This window comes from Chamaea fasciata, unplaced genomic scaffold (assembly GCF_029207755.1).
Source record: "Chamaea fasciata isolate MVZ Bird 193981 ecotype frontalis unplaced genomic scaffold, bChaFas1.0.hap1 SCAF_2, whole genome shotgun sequence".
NCBI lineage: Eukaryota > Metazoa > Chordata > Aves > Passeriformes > Sylviidae > Chamaea > Chamaea fasciata.
Window position 1 is genome coordinate 54,225,975 of NW_027094087.1, and position 12,039 is coordinate 54,238,013.

At 40.9% G+C, this 12,039-nt stretch overlaps 1 long non-coding RNA gene across 1 annotated transcript; it reads right to left on the minus strand.

Moving 5' to 3' along the window:
• Nucleotides 1–4,607: 4,607 nt before the first annotated feature.
• On the minus strand, nt 4,608–11,916 carry LOC136285950 (uncharacterized). The gene is made up of 4 exons (XR_010719610.1): nt 11,332–11,916; nt 10,916–11,012; nt 5,965–6,051; nt 4,608–5,120 (listed from the first exon to the last, which is right to left on the minus strand). It is a non-coding gene; the product is annotated as an uncharacterized lncRNA (long non-coding RNA).
• Nucleotides 11,917–12,039: the final 123 nt, after the last annotated feature.

The window sequence follows — 12,039 nt, forward strand, 5'->3', positions numbered from 1 at the left end:
TAAATCTGCTAGTTTTATGAGCCCTTTCCTCTGACATGGGATAGGTAGGAGCCACTGTGCACTGGCCACACAGAAGCTCTGCATGCACTTGACACTGACTCACCCCACAGACCTCAGACGCCATGTATGGGACAAAGTGTCATGCTCTAGCCCCACTCACAGTGATGATGCCATGAATGTCATCTATCACCTCACAGATATTCATAGTCTTCACCCCAAAACAGGTCACTTAGGATGAACTGATAAATCAAGTAGGATAAATGCTGTGCTCACCAGGTGCTTTATATGCCCTCTCTGTCTCTGGGTACATTTGATCACCACAGTCAAACTGAACAGCTTCAACAGAAGCAAAAATGAACTCGCTGCTCCTACCTCCCTATGCACACTTCCTGTTCCTACACAGCACTGTGTGAGGCGTGTCACACTGGCAATGAAGGGATACCAGGGGGAATCTCCTAAATGAGCTGAGTACGAGGACTACCATAGTAGTAGGTGGGAGCAGTGACTTTCCACTCTTTCCTGTCAAGTTTGATATTGACCCTAAATCTGGAACTTTGAACTAAGGACAATGCCCATCTTGTATCGCACAGGCCAGATGTCTCCACAAAGGGGGTGATGGTTTTGAGGATTTGCCCTTGGAAACAGGTATCTCAGGGAATAAGCAGGCAGTAATAAAAGCAAAAGTATTTTGTGAGAAGAGGTCTGAGGCTCTAGATCTGCCATCAAACCAGACTGCCTTCATATGATGAATATTGACGGGGACTGAAGGTCTCTAAACCTGCATGTGAGGGGAAAGGAAACAGAGAGGCTTCCACCAGTGGAGGGAATCACCACATTTTTTACCATTTATGCCTGACCTGATGCAAGTTTCTCTGGCCCTGCAAAAGAAAGAAGTAGGTGGGACAGAGAGCTTGGGTCTTACCGCCCATTTGTGCTGGGGAGCAGAGCCCACCTGCATCCTGTATTATGCATTTGGCACCCAGCACTTCTCTGGAGCTCAGTTCCCTCCCAAATCCCCTAAGGATCCAGTTGCGGCTCTGAAGTCTCCTTCACCAGCTCTCAGCTGATAAACTGTCACTGAACATTTCACATACAGTGCTTATGCTCTCCACTTACCGTTGCATTTTGCCCATGTGGCAGAGCAGATCAGCCCTCTGTTTCTCTTTCATTTCACCTTCTGTTCCTCGTTCACAGTGTCAAATTGCTCAGGTTGCAAATATTGACAGGGAATGTTTCGCTACAGTCACAGCAGGTTTCAACAACTGGCTTGAAGTTTCATTACAAGATGACTCTGAACGATCTTTTTTTCCCAGCTTATTAAAATAAAACCTATGTTTTGGACATAAGAGACTTGACGGCATTTCATTAATTGACAGCTGGAGAGAACATAACACTTAGTTTTTGCTTAGAAGCCGGGAAAACTGATGCCTGACATTTTGATTCTGGAGCACTCAGAGAGATGGTTTTATTGAGTGATCAGCAGCTTTTGCTTAAGAAGCCTCTCAAGGCCAAGAATGCACAGCAGATAAAGACCAATATCTCTCGCTCTTTATGGACATTTTTGACAGCTTAGAAAGGCCTGATTCTGCCACCCTGCATCAAAATATTAATTGATTTTTGTGCAGTTTGCCTTAGTGAGGGTGATAGAGTCAGGATATGAATTTGTTCTAGTCACCATGCCAAATCTGCTAGAGGTTGTTCATCAGTAGACAGAAATTAATGCGCTCATTATACTGCAGACAGATGACAAAGTTCAGCTGTTTTAAACTAGGATTTACAGCATTTGGCCCATGCTTGAAATGAATACCATGGTTTTAATATGACCAGCTTCAGAGCAACATTTCCATCTTGAAAAAAAACGTGTTTTCATTAAGCATCAGACTGGAATGAATTTTTTTGTAATTTTTCAGGTTAAAAAAAAAAAGGAGAGAGAAGAAATTCATATAGACTGATTCAGAGGTTAGGGCCTCCTTCCCCTACTTCACAGGAAAAGCATGCTGAGTCAGTCTGTCATATCAGCATAGAAAAAAACCACTTCATCTGAAAAAGCTTTTCAGCATCAATTTTTCAAGTAGATTGACATTTTATTACTGTTAAGACTGCATCCGAAAAATGTCCAAAGACATGAAGCTCACCATGTACCTTCTAAGCTGGTGTGCATCCTTTTTACACTTCAGGGTAAAAAATTCCTATGTATCTATCCCATCCAGTCAACCATGCACTGTACTTATGTAATTACTGCCAGACAGTGAGATGCATTCTATTTTGAATACCTATATGTTTGCTTATGTAAATACATAGAGAAAAAAATTTGCTGTATTTTGTAATGTTAATGTAAAATGGTGTTTCAATGCTCTACTGTTCTGTCTGATCGCACTGCTAGTAAAGCAGATTAAAATATTCAAAAGCCATCAGTTGTTTTATAAACTGGAGGTTTGTCTTAAACAGCTAATTTGGTTTGGTTTTATTTCTCCCATAAATATTCAGTACAATGTCTGCTAAAGGCTAAAGTAATTTTAAATATTTTGCTGGACAAAAAGAAAGAGCACATTGCAGAATCTAACTATCTCAGTAAACTGGTCCAAAATGAGCCATTGTAATCATTCTCTTTTTCAAAGGACAGCCATCGTTCTACTGAAGAGGTACTCTCTGGGTAAGTACATAGAGCTTAATAATTTTTGGTCTCAGAAACAGTGTATTTGCAACAGTAGAAAGCCAATTAAATTAATTTCACTAAGAAGTAGATCTAAAATATTAAAATTAATAAGATGTATTGGTTTGCATGGTGAGGTTTCAAAAGTGAGGAAGCTACAGGAGCAGGTTCTGTGAGATGCTTCCAGAAGTTTCGCCCATATCTGACAGACCCAATGCCAGCCAGCTCCAGGATGGACGAACCTCTGGCCAAGGCCAAGCCCAGCAGCTGCCACTATGGTGCCAACGGGATAATAGATTTAAGAAGTGGGGAAAAGCTGCACCATTGCAGCCAGAGAGGAGCGAGAGTATGTGAGAGGAACAACTTTGCAGACACCAAGATCAGTGGAGAAGGAGGGGCAGGAGGTGCTCCGGGCGCTGGAGCAGAGATTCCCCGGCAGCCCCTAGTGCAGACCATGGGGTGGCAGCTGTGCCCCTGCAACCCAGGGAGGTCCATAGGGGAGCATGTATGCCCCTGCAACCCGTGGAGAAGTCCACGCTGGAGCAGGTGAATGCCAAAGGAGGCTGTGACCCCGTGGGAAGCCCGTGCTGGAGCAGGCTCTTGGCAGCATCTGTGGGAAGTCAGTGGAGAGAGGAGCCCCTCCGGAGCAGGTTTGCTGGCAGGACTTGGGACCCACAATGGAGCAGCTCATGAAGAACCGCAGCCTGAGGGAAGGATGCATGTTGGGACTGTCCCCAGAGGGAGAGAGTTCAAGCTGGAACGAGAGAAACGTGTGAGGAGTTCTCTCCCTGAGGAGGAAGGAACAGCAGAAACTATGTGTAATGACTGACCAGAGCTCCCATTCCCCATCCCCATGCCATTGGGGCAAGAGGCAGAGAAAATCAGGAGTGAAGTTAAGCCCAGGAAGAAGGGAGAGGGGTGGAGGGGTGAAGCTGTTTTAAGATTTAGCTTTTATATCTCATGAGACTACTCTGATTTGATTGGCAATAAATTAAACTAATTTTCCTAACCTTGACTTTCCTAAGTCAAGTCTGTTTTGCCCATGACAGTAATTGGTAAGTGATCTCTTCTTCCCCTTATCTCGACCCAGGAACTTTTCCTTTTGTTTCCTGCCTGGCTGAGGAGAGGAGTGGGAGTTTGGTGGGCACCTGGTGTCCAGTCTGGGTCAGCCCCGCAGCCAGAGCAGCACAAACAGCGCTGCACGGCTACAGAGACAGAAACAACCCCCGGGTCACAGAACCACAGTGCCATCTATTGTCGCTATTTTCTTTTACAAAGAGCATTGAAATAAGAACCCCAAGTGGATTTTAACGGATTTCATTTTCCCTGTCTTAAAACCAAAATAAATTTATTCCTCCAACTGATCTTACAGCATACAAGTTCTTGTTTGCAGCGCCAATGCATATCAAAGTAATACAGCTGTTAATAAGTGATCCCTTCAAACCCTTGCTCTAATCTTAAGATTTCATCATTTCATCTAATGTGTAGAAAAAAGCATACAAAGCTGTATTTTTCAGAAGCTATCAGACATAGGGAATCCGATTGTTTTAGCTGCAAATATGTGACATACCACATATGGTGGTATGGTGAAACGTACCAGATAAGATCCCTGAGTTGCAAATCCACTCAACTTTACCTCAGTACTACTAGACCTCTGTACATAGGCTCCAGCATATCATAATTTTTTATGTTCTTTGGAAAAATCCCTGCCAGATTTACCTATTTCTACATAACTTGCACTGATTGTTGAAAGACAATACATTTAGTTTATCAATATGGCACTTCAAAATATAAAAGCAAGGATGTTTGGAAAAGAAGACACTAAGTTCTCTGTATTCTCTGAAGGGAGACAGCACTGCATGTGCATCAACATAGTCCCTTATGAAAGGCTCAAAACACCCCAGAAGTTGAGACAGTATCCTGTCATTATCATCAGTTGTCACCATGAAGAACACCTGCTCTTCCATAAATATTTCTGCAAGTGCATTTGCAATTGACATAAAAAAATCTCACAGAGTTTATTTGCAAATTCTTAGGTCACAATTCACTGACAATACAAATATTAGCACTTTGTGAGTCCACTTTTATTCTCCCTCTTACATGGTAAGGGTTCTGTGGCAGTAGGAGAGATTGAGAGTCTCAGAAACCTTAAACATTTCACAGCCCTCAGGAAGCCAGCAGTAAAAATTATATTCCTGCAACCACACTACTGCCGCAGGAACTAGAAGCAAAGAAATCAGTAGTTAAAATGATGGTTTCTGAGCTTCCAAGCAAATTTACAACATGCTTGTTTTGTAAAGTCTCTGCTGCTGAATAATCTGAAATGACAAAGATGATCCACGTCTCTTTGCAGAAAAAGCAAAAAGTATGCAAGCTGAAAAACTTATTTTTTCATGGAGTCATTTAGACTGGGAACTGCTGGTGGCTCCTAGTTAAATGTTCAGGCCAAAGCCAGTCGAGCCAGCTCCTAGAGGCAATAGAGAAAAAGAAGCAGCCTCAAATTAGTATTTTAAGCAAGTGGAAAGAATTACCTTTTGGAATTGTCTGCTGAAGAAAATCCCAGTCTTCAAATCCCACAAGTATAAGATATCTCCATTCCCAACTAGCAGCAGATACAATGTGGCCACATCACTTTGCTTTTCAAAACTAAATATTTGGGGCCTATGGGGCTAAGGCTAAGCCTGGGGATAGGTGTAGGGAATATTTTTCCCTCTGTAAGGGGACTATTAACAGTCACATTGGAGAGCATTGAAGGAAACGAGCTTCTTTGCTGAATGGATCTTTTGAGGAACAACCCCCTGGGAGAAGGTAAATAGATTGAACTGTGCCATCTTCTGATCTGCCCAAGAAGCCAGGGGCTGATGAAAGAGGAACATACTGTGACATATTAACTGAGGTTTCACCTTACAGATCTACACCTAAGGATAAAAATGAGGAAAGAAGCATGTTAAATAGATTACTGCAGTCACTGCCAGACTACATTCACTTTTATCTATTCTTACAACTGTTTTCAGGAAGAGACAACTGTTGCTGGGGACTTATTTGCTGATGGGCAACTGAGGAACACTGAGATAAAATCTGCAAAAGAAGCCACTCAGTAAGCTAGGAACAGAACCCGAAACTCAAAAGACATGGATGAAGGTCCCCAGGTCCCCTTCTTGTAAACCTCTGCTTTCCAGTGCTGATGAAACAGATTTCAAAAGCATATCTGGAAATCGGCAGTTCTTATTGACCCATGAAAAAAAAATTCTAGCAATGCACAGTTATTGCAATTGAGATTTATGTGTTTGAAATGAGTCAGGTTTACTTACTTCAGGTTTGTAGAACCAGCAAAAATATGGATCAAAAGGAGTTTTATAAAGGCACTTCCTGAGATGAAGTACAGCAGTTGTGAGACCCTGAAAGACCCAGAGAGACAGATTATCCTAAAATTCCTCTTTGATACTTCCCACAAGAAAAAAAATGACAGCCATTTGGGAAGCAGCACACAGGACCTGAAAATTCATCCAAGGCAGGATACCTTACTTCAGAAATTTTTTGAAAGAGGTGGAACTATTCAGGGTCAAACAAAGGCAGAAAATCTCAGGATTCAGAAGCAGACTAGTCCAACAGTTACTCCACCAAAATATTTGGAATTTCTGCCTATAACTATGCATAAAATAAAGGATGAAGATTCCACAGCAGCATAATCATCATGGCTGCACTCTGGAAGTCAACATTTCTGTTATTCACATGAGAAGTGCAGAAATTATTTTTCCCCTCTTCCTGTCTTGTAGACAGTGAACCCTTCAAGTGAGAAGGTTTGCTTCAATAGGTTTTCAACAGTGCTTTGCACTGTGGACCTGGTCATTGTCAGTAGCAATAAGCTCTTTCCTTTTTGTCAATGAGCTGTATTATCAATAGTGACCTATATTACCAATAGTCCCTTCCTTTCTGCAACTTAGATTTTTTGTTCCAGAACTCCAGAATATCTTTCTGAACTGAAGTCTCTTCCCAAAGATCTGTTATCCTTCTCTCTTTATTTTTGTTACTGCAGGGAGTAATATAAACTGTTTTTTTCTCACCTACATTTCTCAGACTGCACTCCATCTCATCACCCAGGTCACTAATAAAGACATTAAACAGTCCTGTCCCTCATATCGATCCCGGAGGGGTGTCACCCTGACAGCTGGATTCTGAACTGCTGATCAATACTCCCTGAACCCAGCAATGAAGCCAATTTTCCACCCACCCTGTTATCCACTGATTGAGCTCATACTTCTCCAGTCTTGTTAAAGAAGACAGGGAGCCTCTTAGCAGCTCCTTCAAAGCTCTTGCTAATGTATACAACCTTCACTGCTCCTGCTTTGTCTGTTGAAGCATAATTCTCTTCAGAAGGTAATTAGACTGGCCAGGTGTGCTGTGCTCTCAGTAAATCCATCTCGGCTCTTCCTACCCACCTTCTTGCTCTTTGTATACCTGGAAATGGCTCCTAGGAGGATCTGTCCCATCACTTTCCCGGCAGTGGTGGTAAGGCTGACCCGCCCTTATTTTTCTTGATCTTCTAGACACTAATTTAGGCACTTTTAGACACAAATTATAACTAAATAACCCCTATATTAATGACTGAAAACTTGTTGCCTTCAAGGTTTATTACTTTTTTAAACTTTCAGAAGACTAAACTTTTCTTAAAATTCAGATCAATCAAGTTTCTTTGCCAATTGTCTTTGGGCAATATAAGCATCTACTTTTACTTTTTCATCTTAAATGATGTTTGGAATCTTCTGACCCTTTCATTGCCTGCACTTCCTCTAAGAGTCTTGTATATAATTGAAAAAATATTCTTTCTGCTGGGGATCATGCCAGTTGTTCCAAAACCCATGTAGGCATGTTACCATACTCATCTTTGATAGCAATAAAATACTGCCTTTTCCTCAGCTTTTCTAAAAGCCATGCTCTTTAAAGTAATCTTTTATTGTAATTTTGCATGCGTCTTACCTCATTATAGAGAACAGATTTAAATAATCCTTACAGGAAGAATTTTTGATACACACGAAAGTTTCTTCTGCTACTTCGACCCTCATTTTGATAAATTACTTCAATTCTGTGGCCTGAACTGTCCACCACGGCCAAGAAAGAAAGTCTACTGTACTTGTATTACTTCAAGGCTCATGTAGGGATCAAGGCATGCCAGTTGGTGTTGCTGATCTTAACTTATTCCATAAGACCTAAAGAAAAGCCTGTCTCCCTTGGAAAGATAACCACAAGCCTAAACAAATGGCATTTATGCCTCCACCTCTCCTTGCAGCTCCCATTAATAAGACAAGCCCTTATGTTCAACTGTATTATTTATTGGCTTAAATTGAATTTAAATTTGTCCTTTGGCATTTGGTAAATCAGATCTTTACTATTACATTCCTGTCAGCCAATGTTTTTCCTTAGCTGCAATTATACATCAAAGTTCACTTGAATATCTGAATTCAAAATACCAGCCTCAAGGGCTCAGTAAATACATGAGAAATTTAAAACTGCATGTGGAAAAATTTCCCAAACAAGCAGACTCTTCATAGCTTCAAAATTAATCTGTACTAGAAAGAAATAGGAAAAAAAAAAGACATAATACAAATATGTGCAATTAACTTACTATGAAAAAACAAAACTTCTTCATTTTTAATTATAACACATTAAGAGGAAGATACTTTCTGTCAGAATTATCAGGAGCATATTCCTCACTGGATTTAATATCAGTTGTAATGTGCCTAATTTTCCATTTTTCTGAAGTGATAAGAAAATATTACTAATATTTCTTACATTACTGTAATAAAAGAAGCATGATTGGGTATTTTTTCCCTTGGAAAAGTTGTAAGTGCTTTAACTGCTCCAGGGACAAAGAATTCTTCAAAAACACATTACTTCTTCTATTTCCTTATCACAAATGACTTGTTTCTGCAACTGCAAATCTTCTGTGTATACATTTTCCACAGCCTCTCTGCAAAGAGGATTTATGAACATGCTCAGCCTCATAGCAGCTCAGAGCTATTGAGGCCATTCCTGACTCCCAGTGCAGTGCTGCAGGAGCATCAATCCAAGATAAAGCCAAGTGAAGGAGGAGCCAGGGGAGCTATGTAACTGGGATTACAGTGCAAGCAAGACCAAAGGACAATGCTGTGTCCCTAAAAGACCTAGGGACTCAGATGACTCATAAATGAACAGAAAGGAAATAATGAAATCAAGAAATAGAGCAAAGCAGAAAAAAAGCCCTCAGTGTACACAGATAAAGAAAGTGAGGGTGAAAGAAAGAAAGAAAGAAAGAAAGAAAGAAAGAAAAGAAAAGAAACTCAGATCTAACTTTCATCTAGGACTAAAAGGTAAGATAGATGGATGTAGAAGGAAGGGGAAATAATAAAGACAATCAATAACAATACAGTTGTGTAGGAAAATCTCCCTTTCCCTGTGCAAACTTTCTGCCTTGAAAAGCTAAAGACTTGAAACAGGTTTTGTCAATACAGCCAGCATGAAATATACTGAGGGACCATAATGTTGCCAGCATATATGTTTCTTGAAAATGACTGATAGCATGGCATAAGATAGTTTAAGATAATTTAGATAAATATCACATTAGAATTCTAAAAGACTTGATTATAATCAATTCCCATAAAGAGCACTGGAGTTCTTTTCAGAAAAGAACAGCATACAAATAATCTCTTGGCAAAGTCAACAGGGAAGTGTGAATTCAGAGCTCTGAATAACCAAAGTGATTATGAGATCACATACAAAAAGTTGAGAAAAAATGATTGAAAAGCAGGCAGGAGGAAGTTAGTAACCACCACTCTTAATTCAGACTGCCCTAAAAAGTATTAAAACATTAGAAAAGTGTGTACCCAGATGCATGGCAGGGGGAAGGACAGTATTTACTGCAAAGAAAATGGAAAAGGAAAAATTTGGTGCCATAAGCTTAAGACATACAGGTTGTTTGGCTAGAGTGTGGAAGCTTCTTGCTGGAAGCTTTACAGAAAATGTGTTTGAGAGTGCTGAAGCTAATGTTTCCCCGGGTACAGAAAAGATGGTGAAAAGGCAAAAACCTTTCTGACAGAACGCAAAGACTTTCTTACTGATCATAAGAGAAATTCTAGGTAGCTGACGTGAAATCACATCTCAGCACTGGAAGAGATCAGTGGTAAGATGGTAGAAAGCACTGTCTGTGTAGGGGGAACATAGAGAAAGTCTGTTGGAACAGTATGTGCTGTACTGGAATAAAGTAAAGTAATACATATGTATTTATGTATAAAGTAATACATAAAGCAAGAGTACATAAGCCAAAAGATTTTCCAAAGTGAGTGTCTGTCATTCTTTTCTTTTAATTTCCCCATTTCTACTGGTTGCTCTGCTGTACCACATGAGTAGCCTTTTAATGATGAAGGAAAGGAAGCCTGTTTCACATCTGGTATTTTTCAGAGAATCTGATATGATAGGCAGAATGCAAACAAAATGAATTCGCAGGTGAGAACTGCAGACGCTGTCTGAAAGGATACAGCAATGGAATTAAGGTTAAACAAATGTGCACAACCAAAGATGCTAGAAAGATCTATACCACCGCACAGAAGAGACTACACCAGCTTGGCTCCCTCTGCCTTAACACTGTTCTTAACACTATCCTGGTGTGCCAGCTCTGAGCCCACAGCTCTCTGAAGGGCTGAGACACAGACCCCACGTAATTTACCTATGCATTTATGTTCAGTCATTTTTGACTGAAAAGACATGAAAATAATGCATGCATCCTGACATGGAGGTGTGGGCAGGCCAGGCAAACTCATCAGCAGGCTCTCAGGTGAATCCTTCTGAATATATCGCTTTCAAATGGGAATAAATTGGGCAGAGGTTACCTAATGAACTTGCATAGGAAGAGCACAAACACATCAAAATCTTATGAGTATCACTGACAGAGTTAGGCAGATTTCATACTGACTATAGATAAAAAGATAAAAACAATTGCAGATACCAGGGAATATGAGATGTGTGTAACAACAACTGTCTGTATATATGAGAGAAAACAGACTGGCTACAGTTCAGTTCAAATAACTAAGTGGGTATTATCTTGCTAGCGAGAGACATTTAGGGAGCTACAAAGTGCACATATAAAAGATGGAAGGAACAACCTGAAGAGTATCTGAGTAGTGAAGAAACATAATTTAATTTGATTGATGGCAACTTAAATACAGCTTGAAAAAGAAAAGTTGAGATGAGGAGGTTTAAACAGCTCAGAGACAGACTCTTTGTACCAACCACATCCAAGTACAGAGGCAGGATAGGAAAGCTGCTCTGGAAGTCAGGATGCAAGGCTGAGGTCTGAGGTGCAGCAGCTGTGGTTCACATGGATCTACTGGGGAAGAACAGAAAATAACGGGGAGACAAAATTGTCAGTACTGTCCATTGCTAGAATTAGGGATCAAAAATAAAAAAGGAAGTGGAAAAGTCAAGACTACAAATGTTACAGGCAAGAATAGTTACTGCCAATGCAGTATATGGTACAAGACTAAAAAGTAGGAGGGAACTTTGCTGAGGACATTTTTTGACAACTGATAGGCATGTTTAACTGCAAATTACTAAATAAAGAAATAAACAAGAAAAGCGCAGCACAAAGTGGGATAATTTGGGTTATGAATAAGATAGAAGTACTGCCGAGTATCTTCATTACTTACCGACCTTGCAGGTGAGATGCAAAATACCTACACTAGAATTTGGATTCACTATAAAATCAGCAGTTTGTCTGGTGGCACCTGCTATGAAGAACTCTGAAATCCCGAGAGAAAATAAAACATTTGGAATGCAACAATGCAGTGGTCCCAGCTCAGGCCACTTCAGCAACTTTTTTCCCCCTTGAAGCAGCCAAGGGACCATGACACAAACAGAAACACTGCTTTGAATATTCACTATTACGGAATCTCTGGTGGGTTTCTTGAGTCAGTGGGTTGCAAGTTGATGGTCACGATCTCCCCATTAGAATTATCTTCTACCCAATTAGAGCTGATTTCAGCACAGTTAATGAGTTTTCCTCCTTGTCCTAGGAGTTCTGCCAAATGTCCTTGTGGCCCATGAATTCTGCCTTCTTTGTGCCCACTATCAGCAGCACATCCCTGTCCCCAAGCCTTGCTAACCTCTCCCTAGGTCTGAGCCGACTGAAACGTGTCAAGGCATAAAATTTAACAAGACAATTTTACCAACATGCAACTCGTCTTTCTAGCACCTGGCCATCAATTAGAGCTCGCTCGCTGCTGTTTCACGGATTAAATCTCCTTTAGGAGCGACTTTTTTTGAAGACAATATTTACACACTTGACGTCCGGCAGCCCCGCGGCGGCGGCGGAAGCGGCCGCAGCTGTCCCGGGGCGGAGGCCGGGCCCGGCAGCG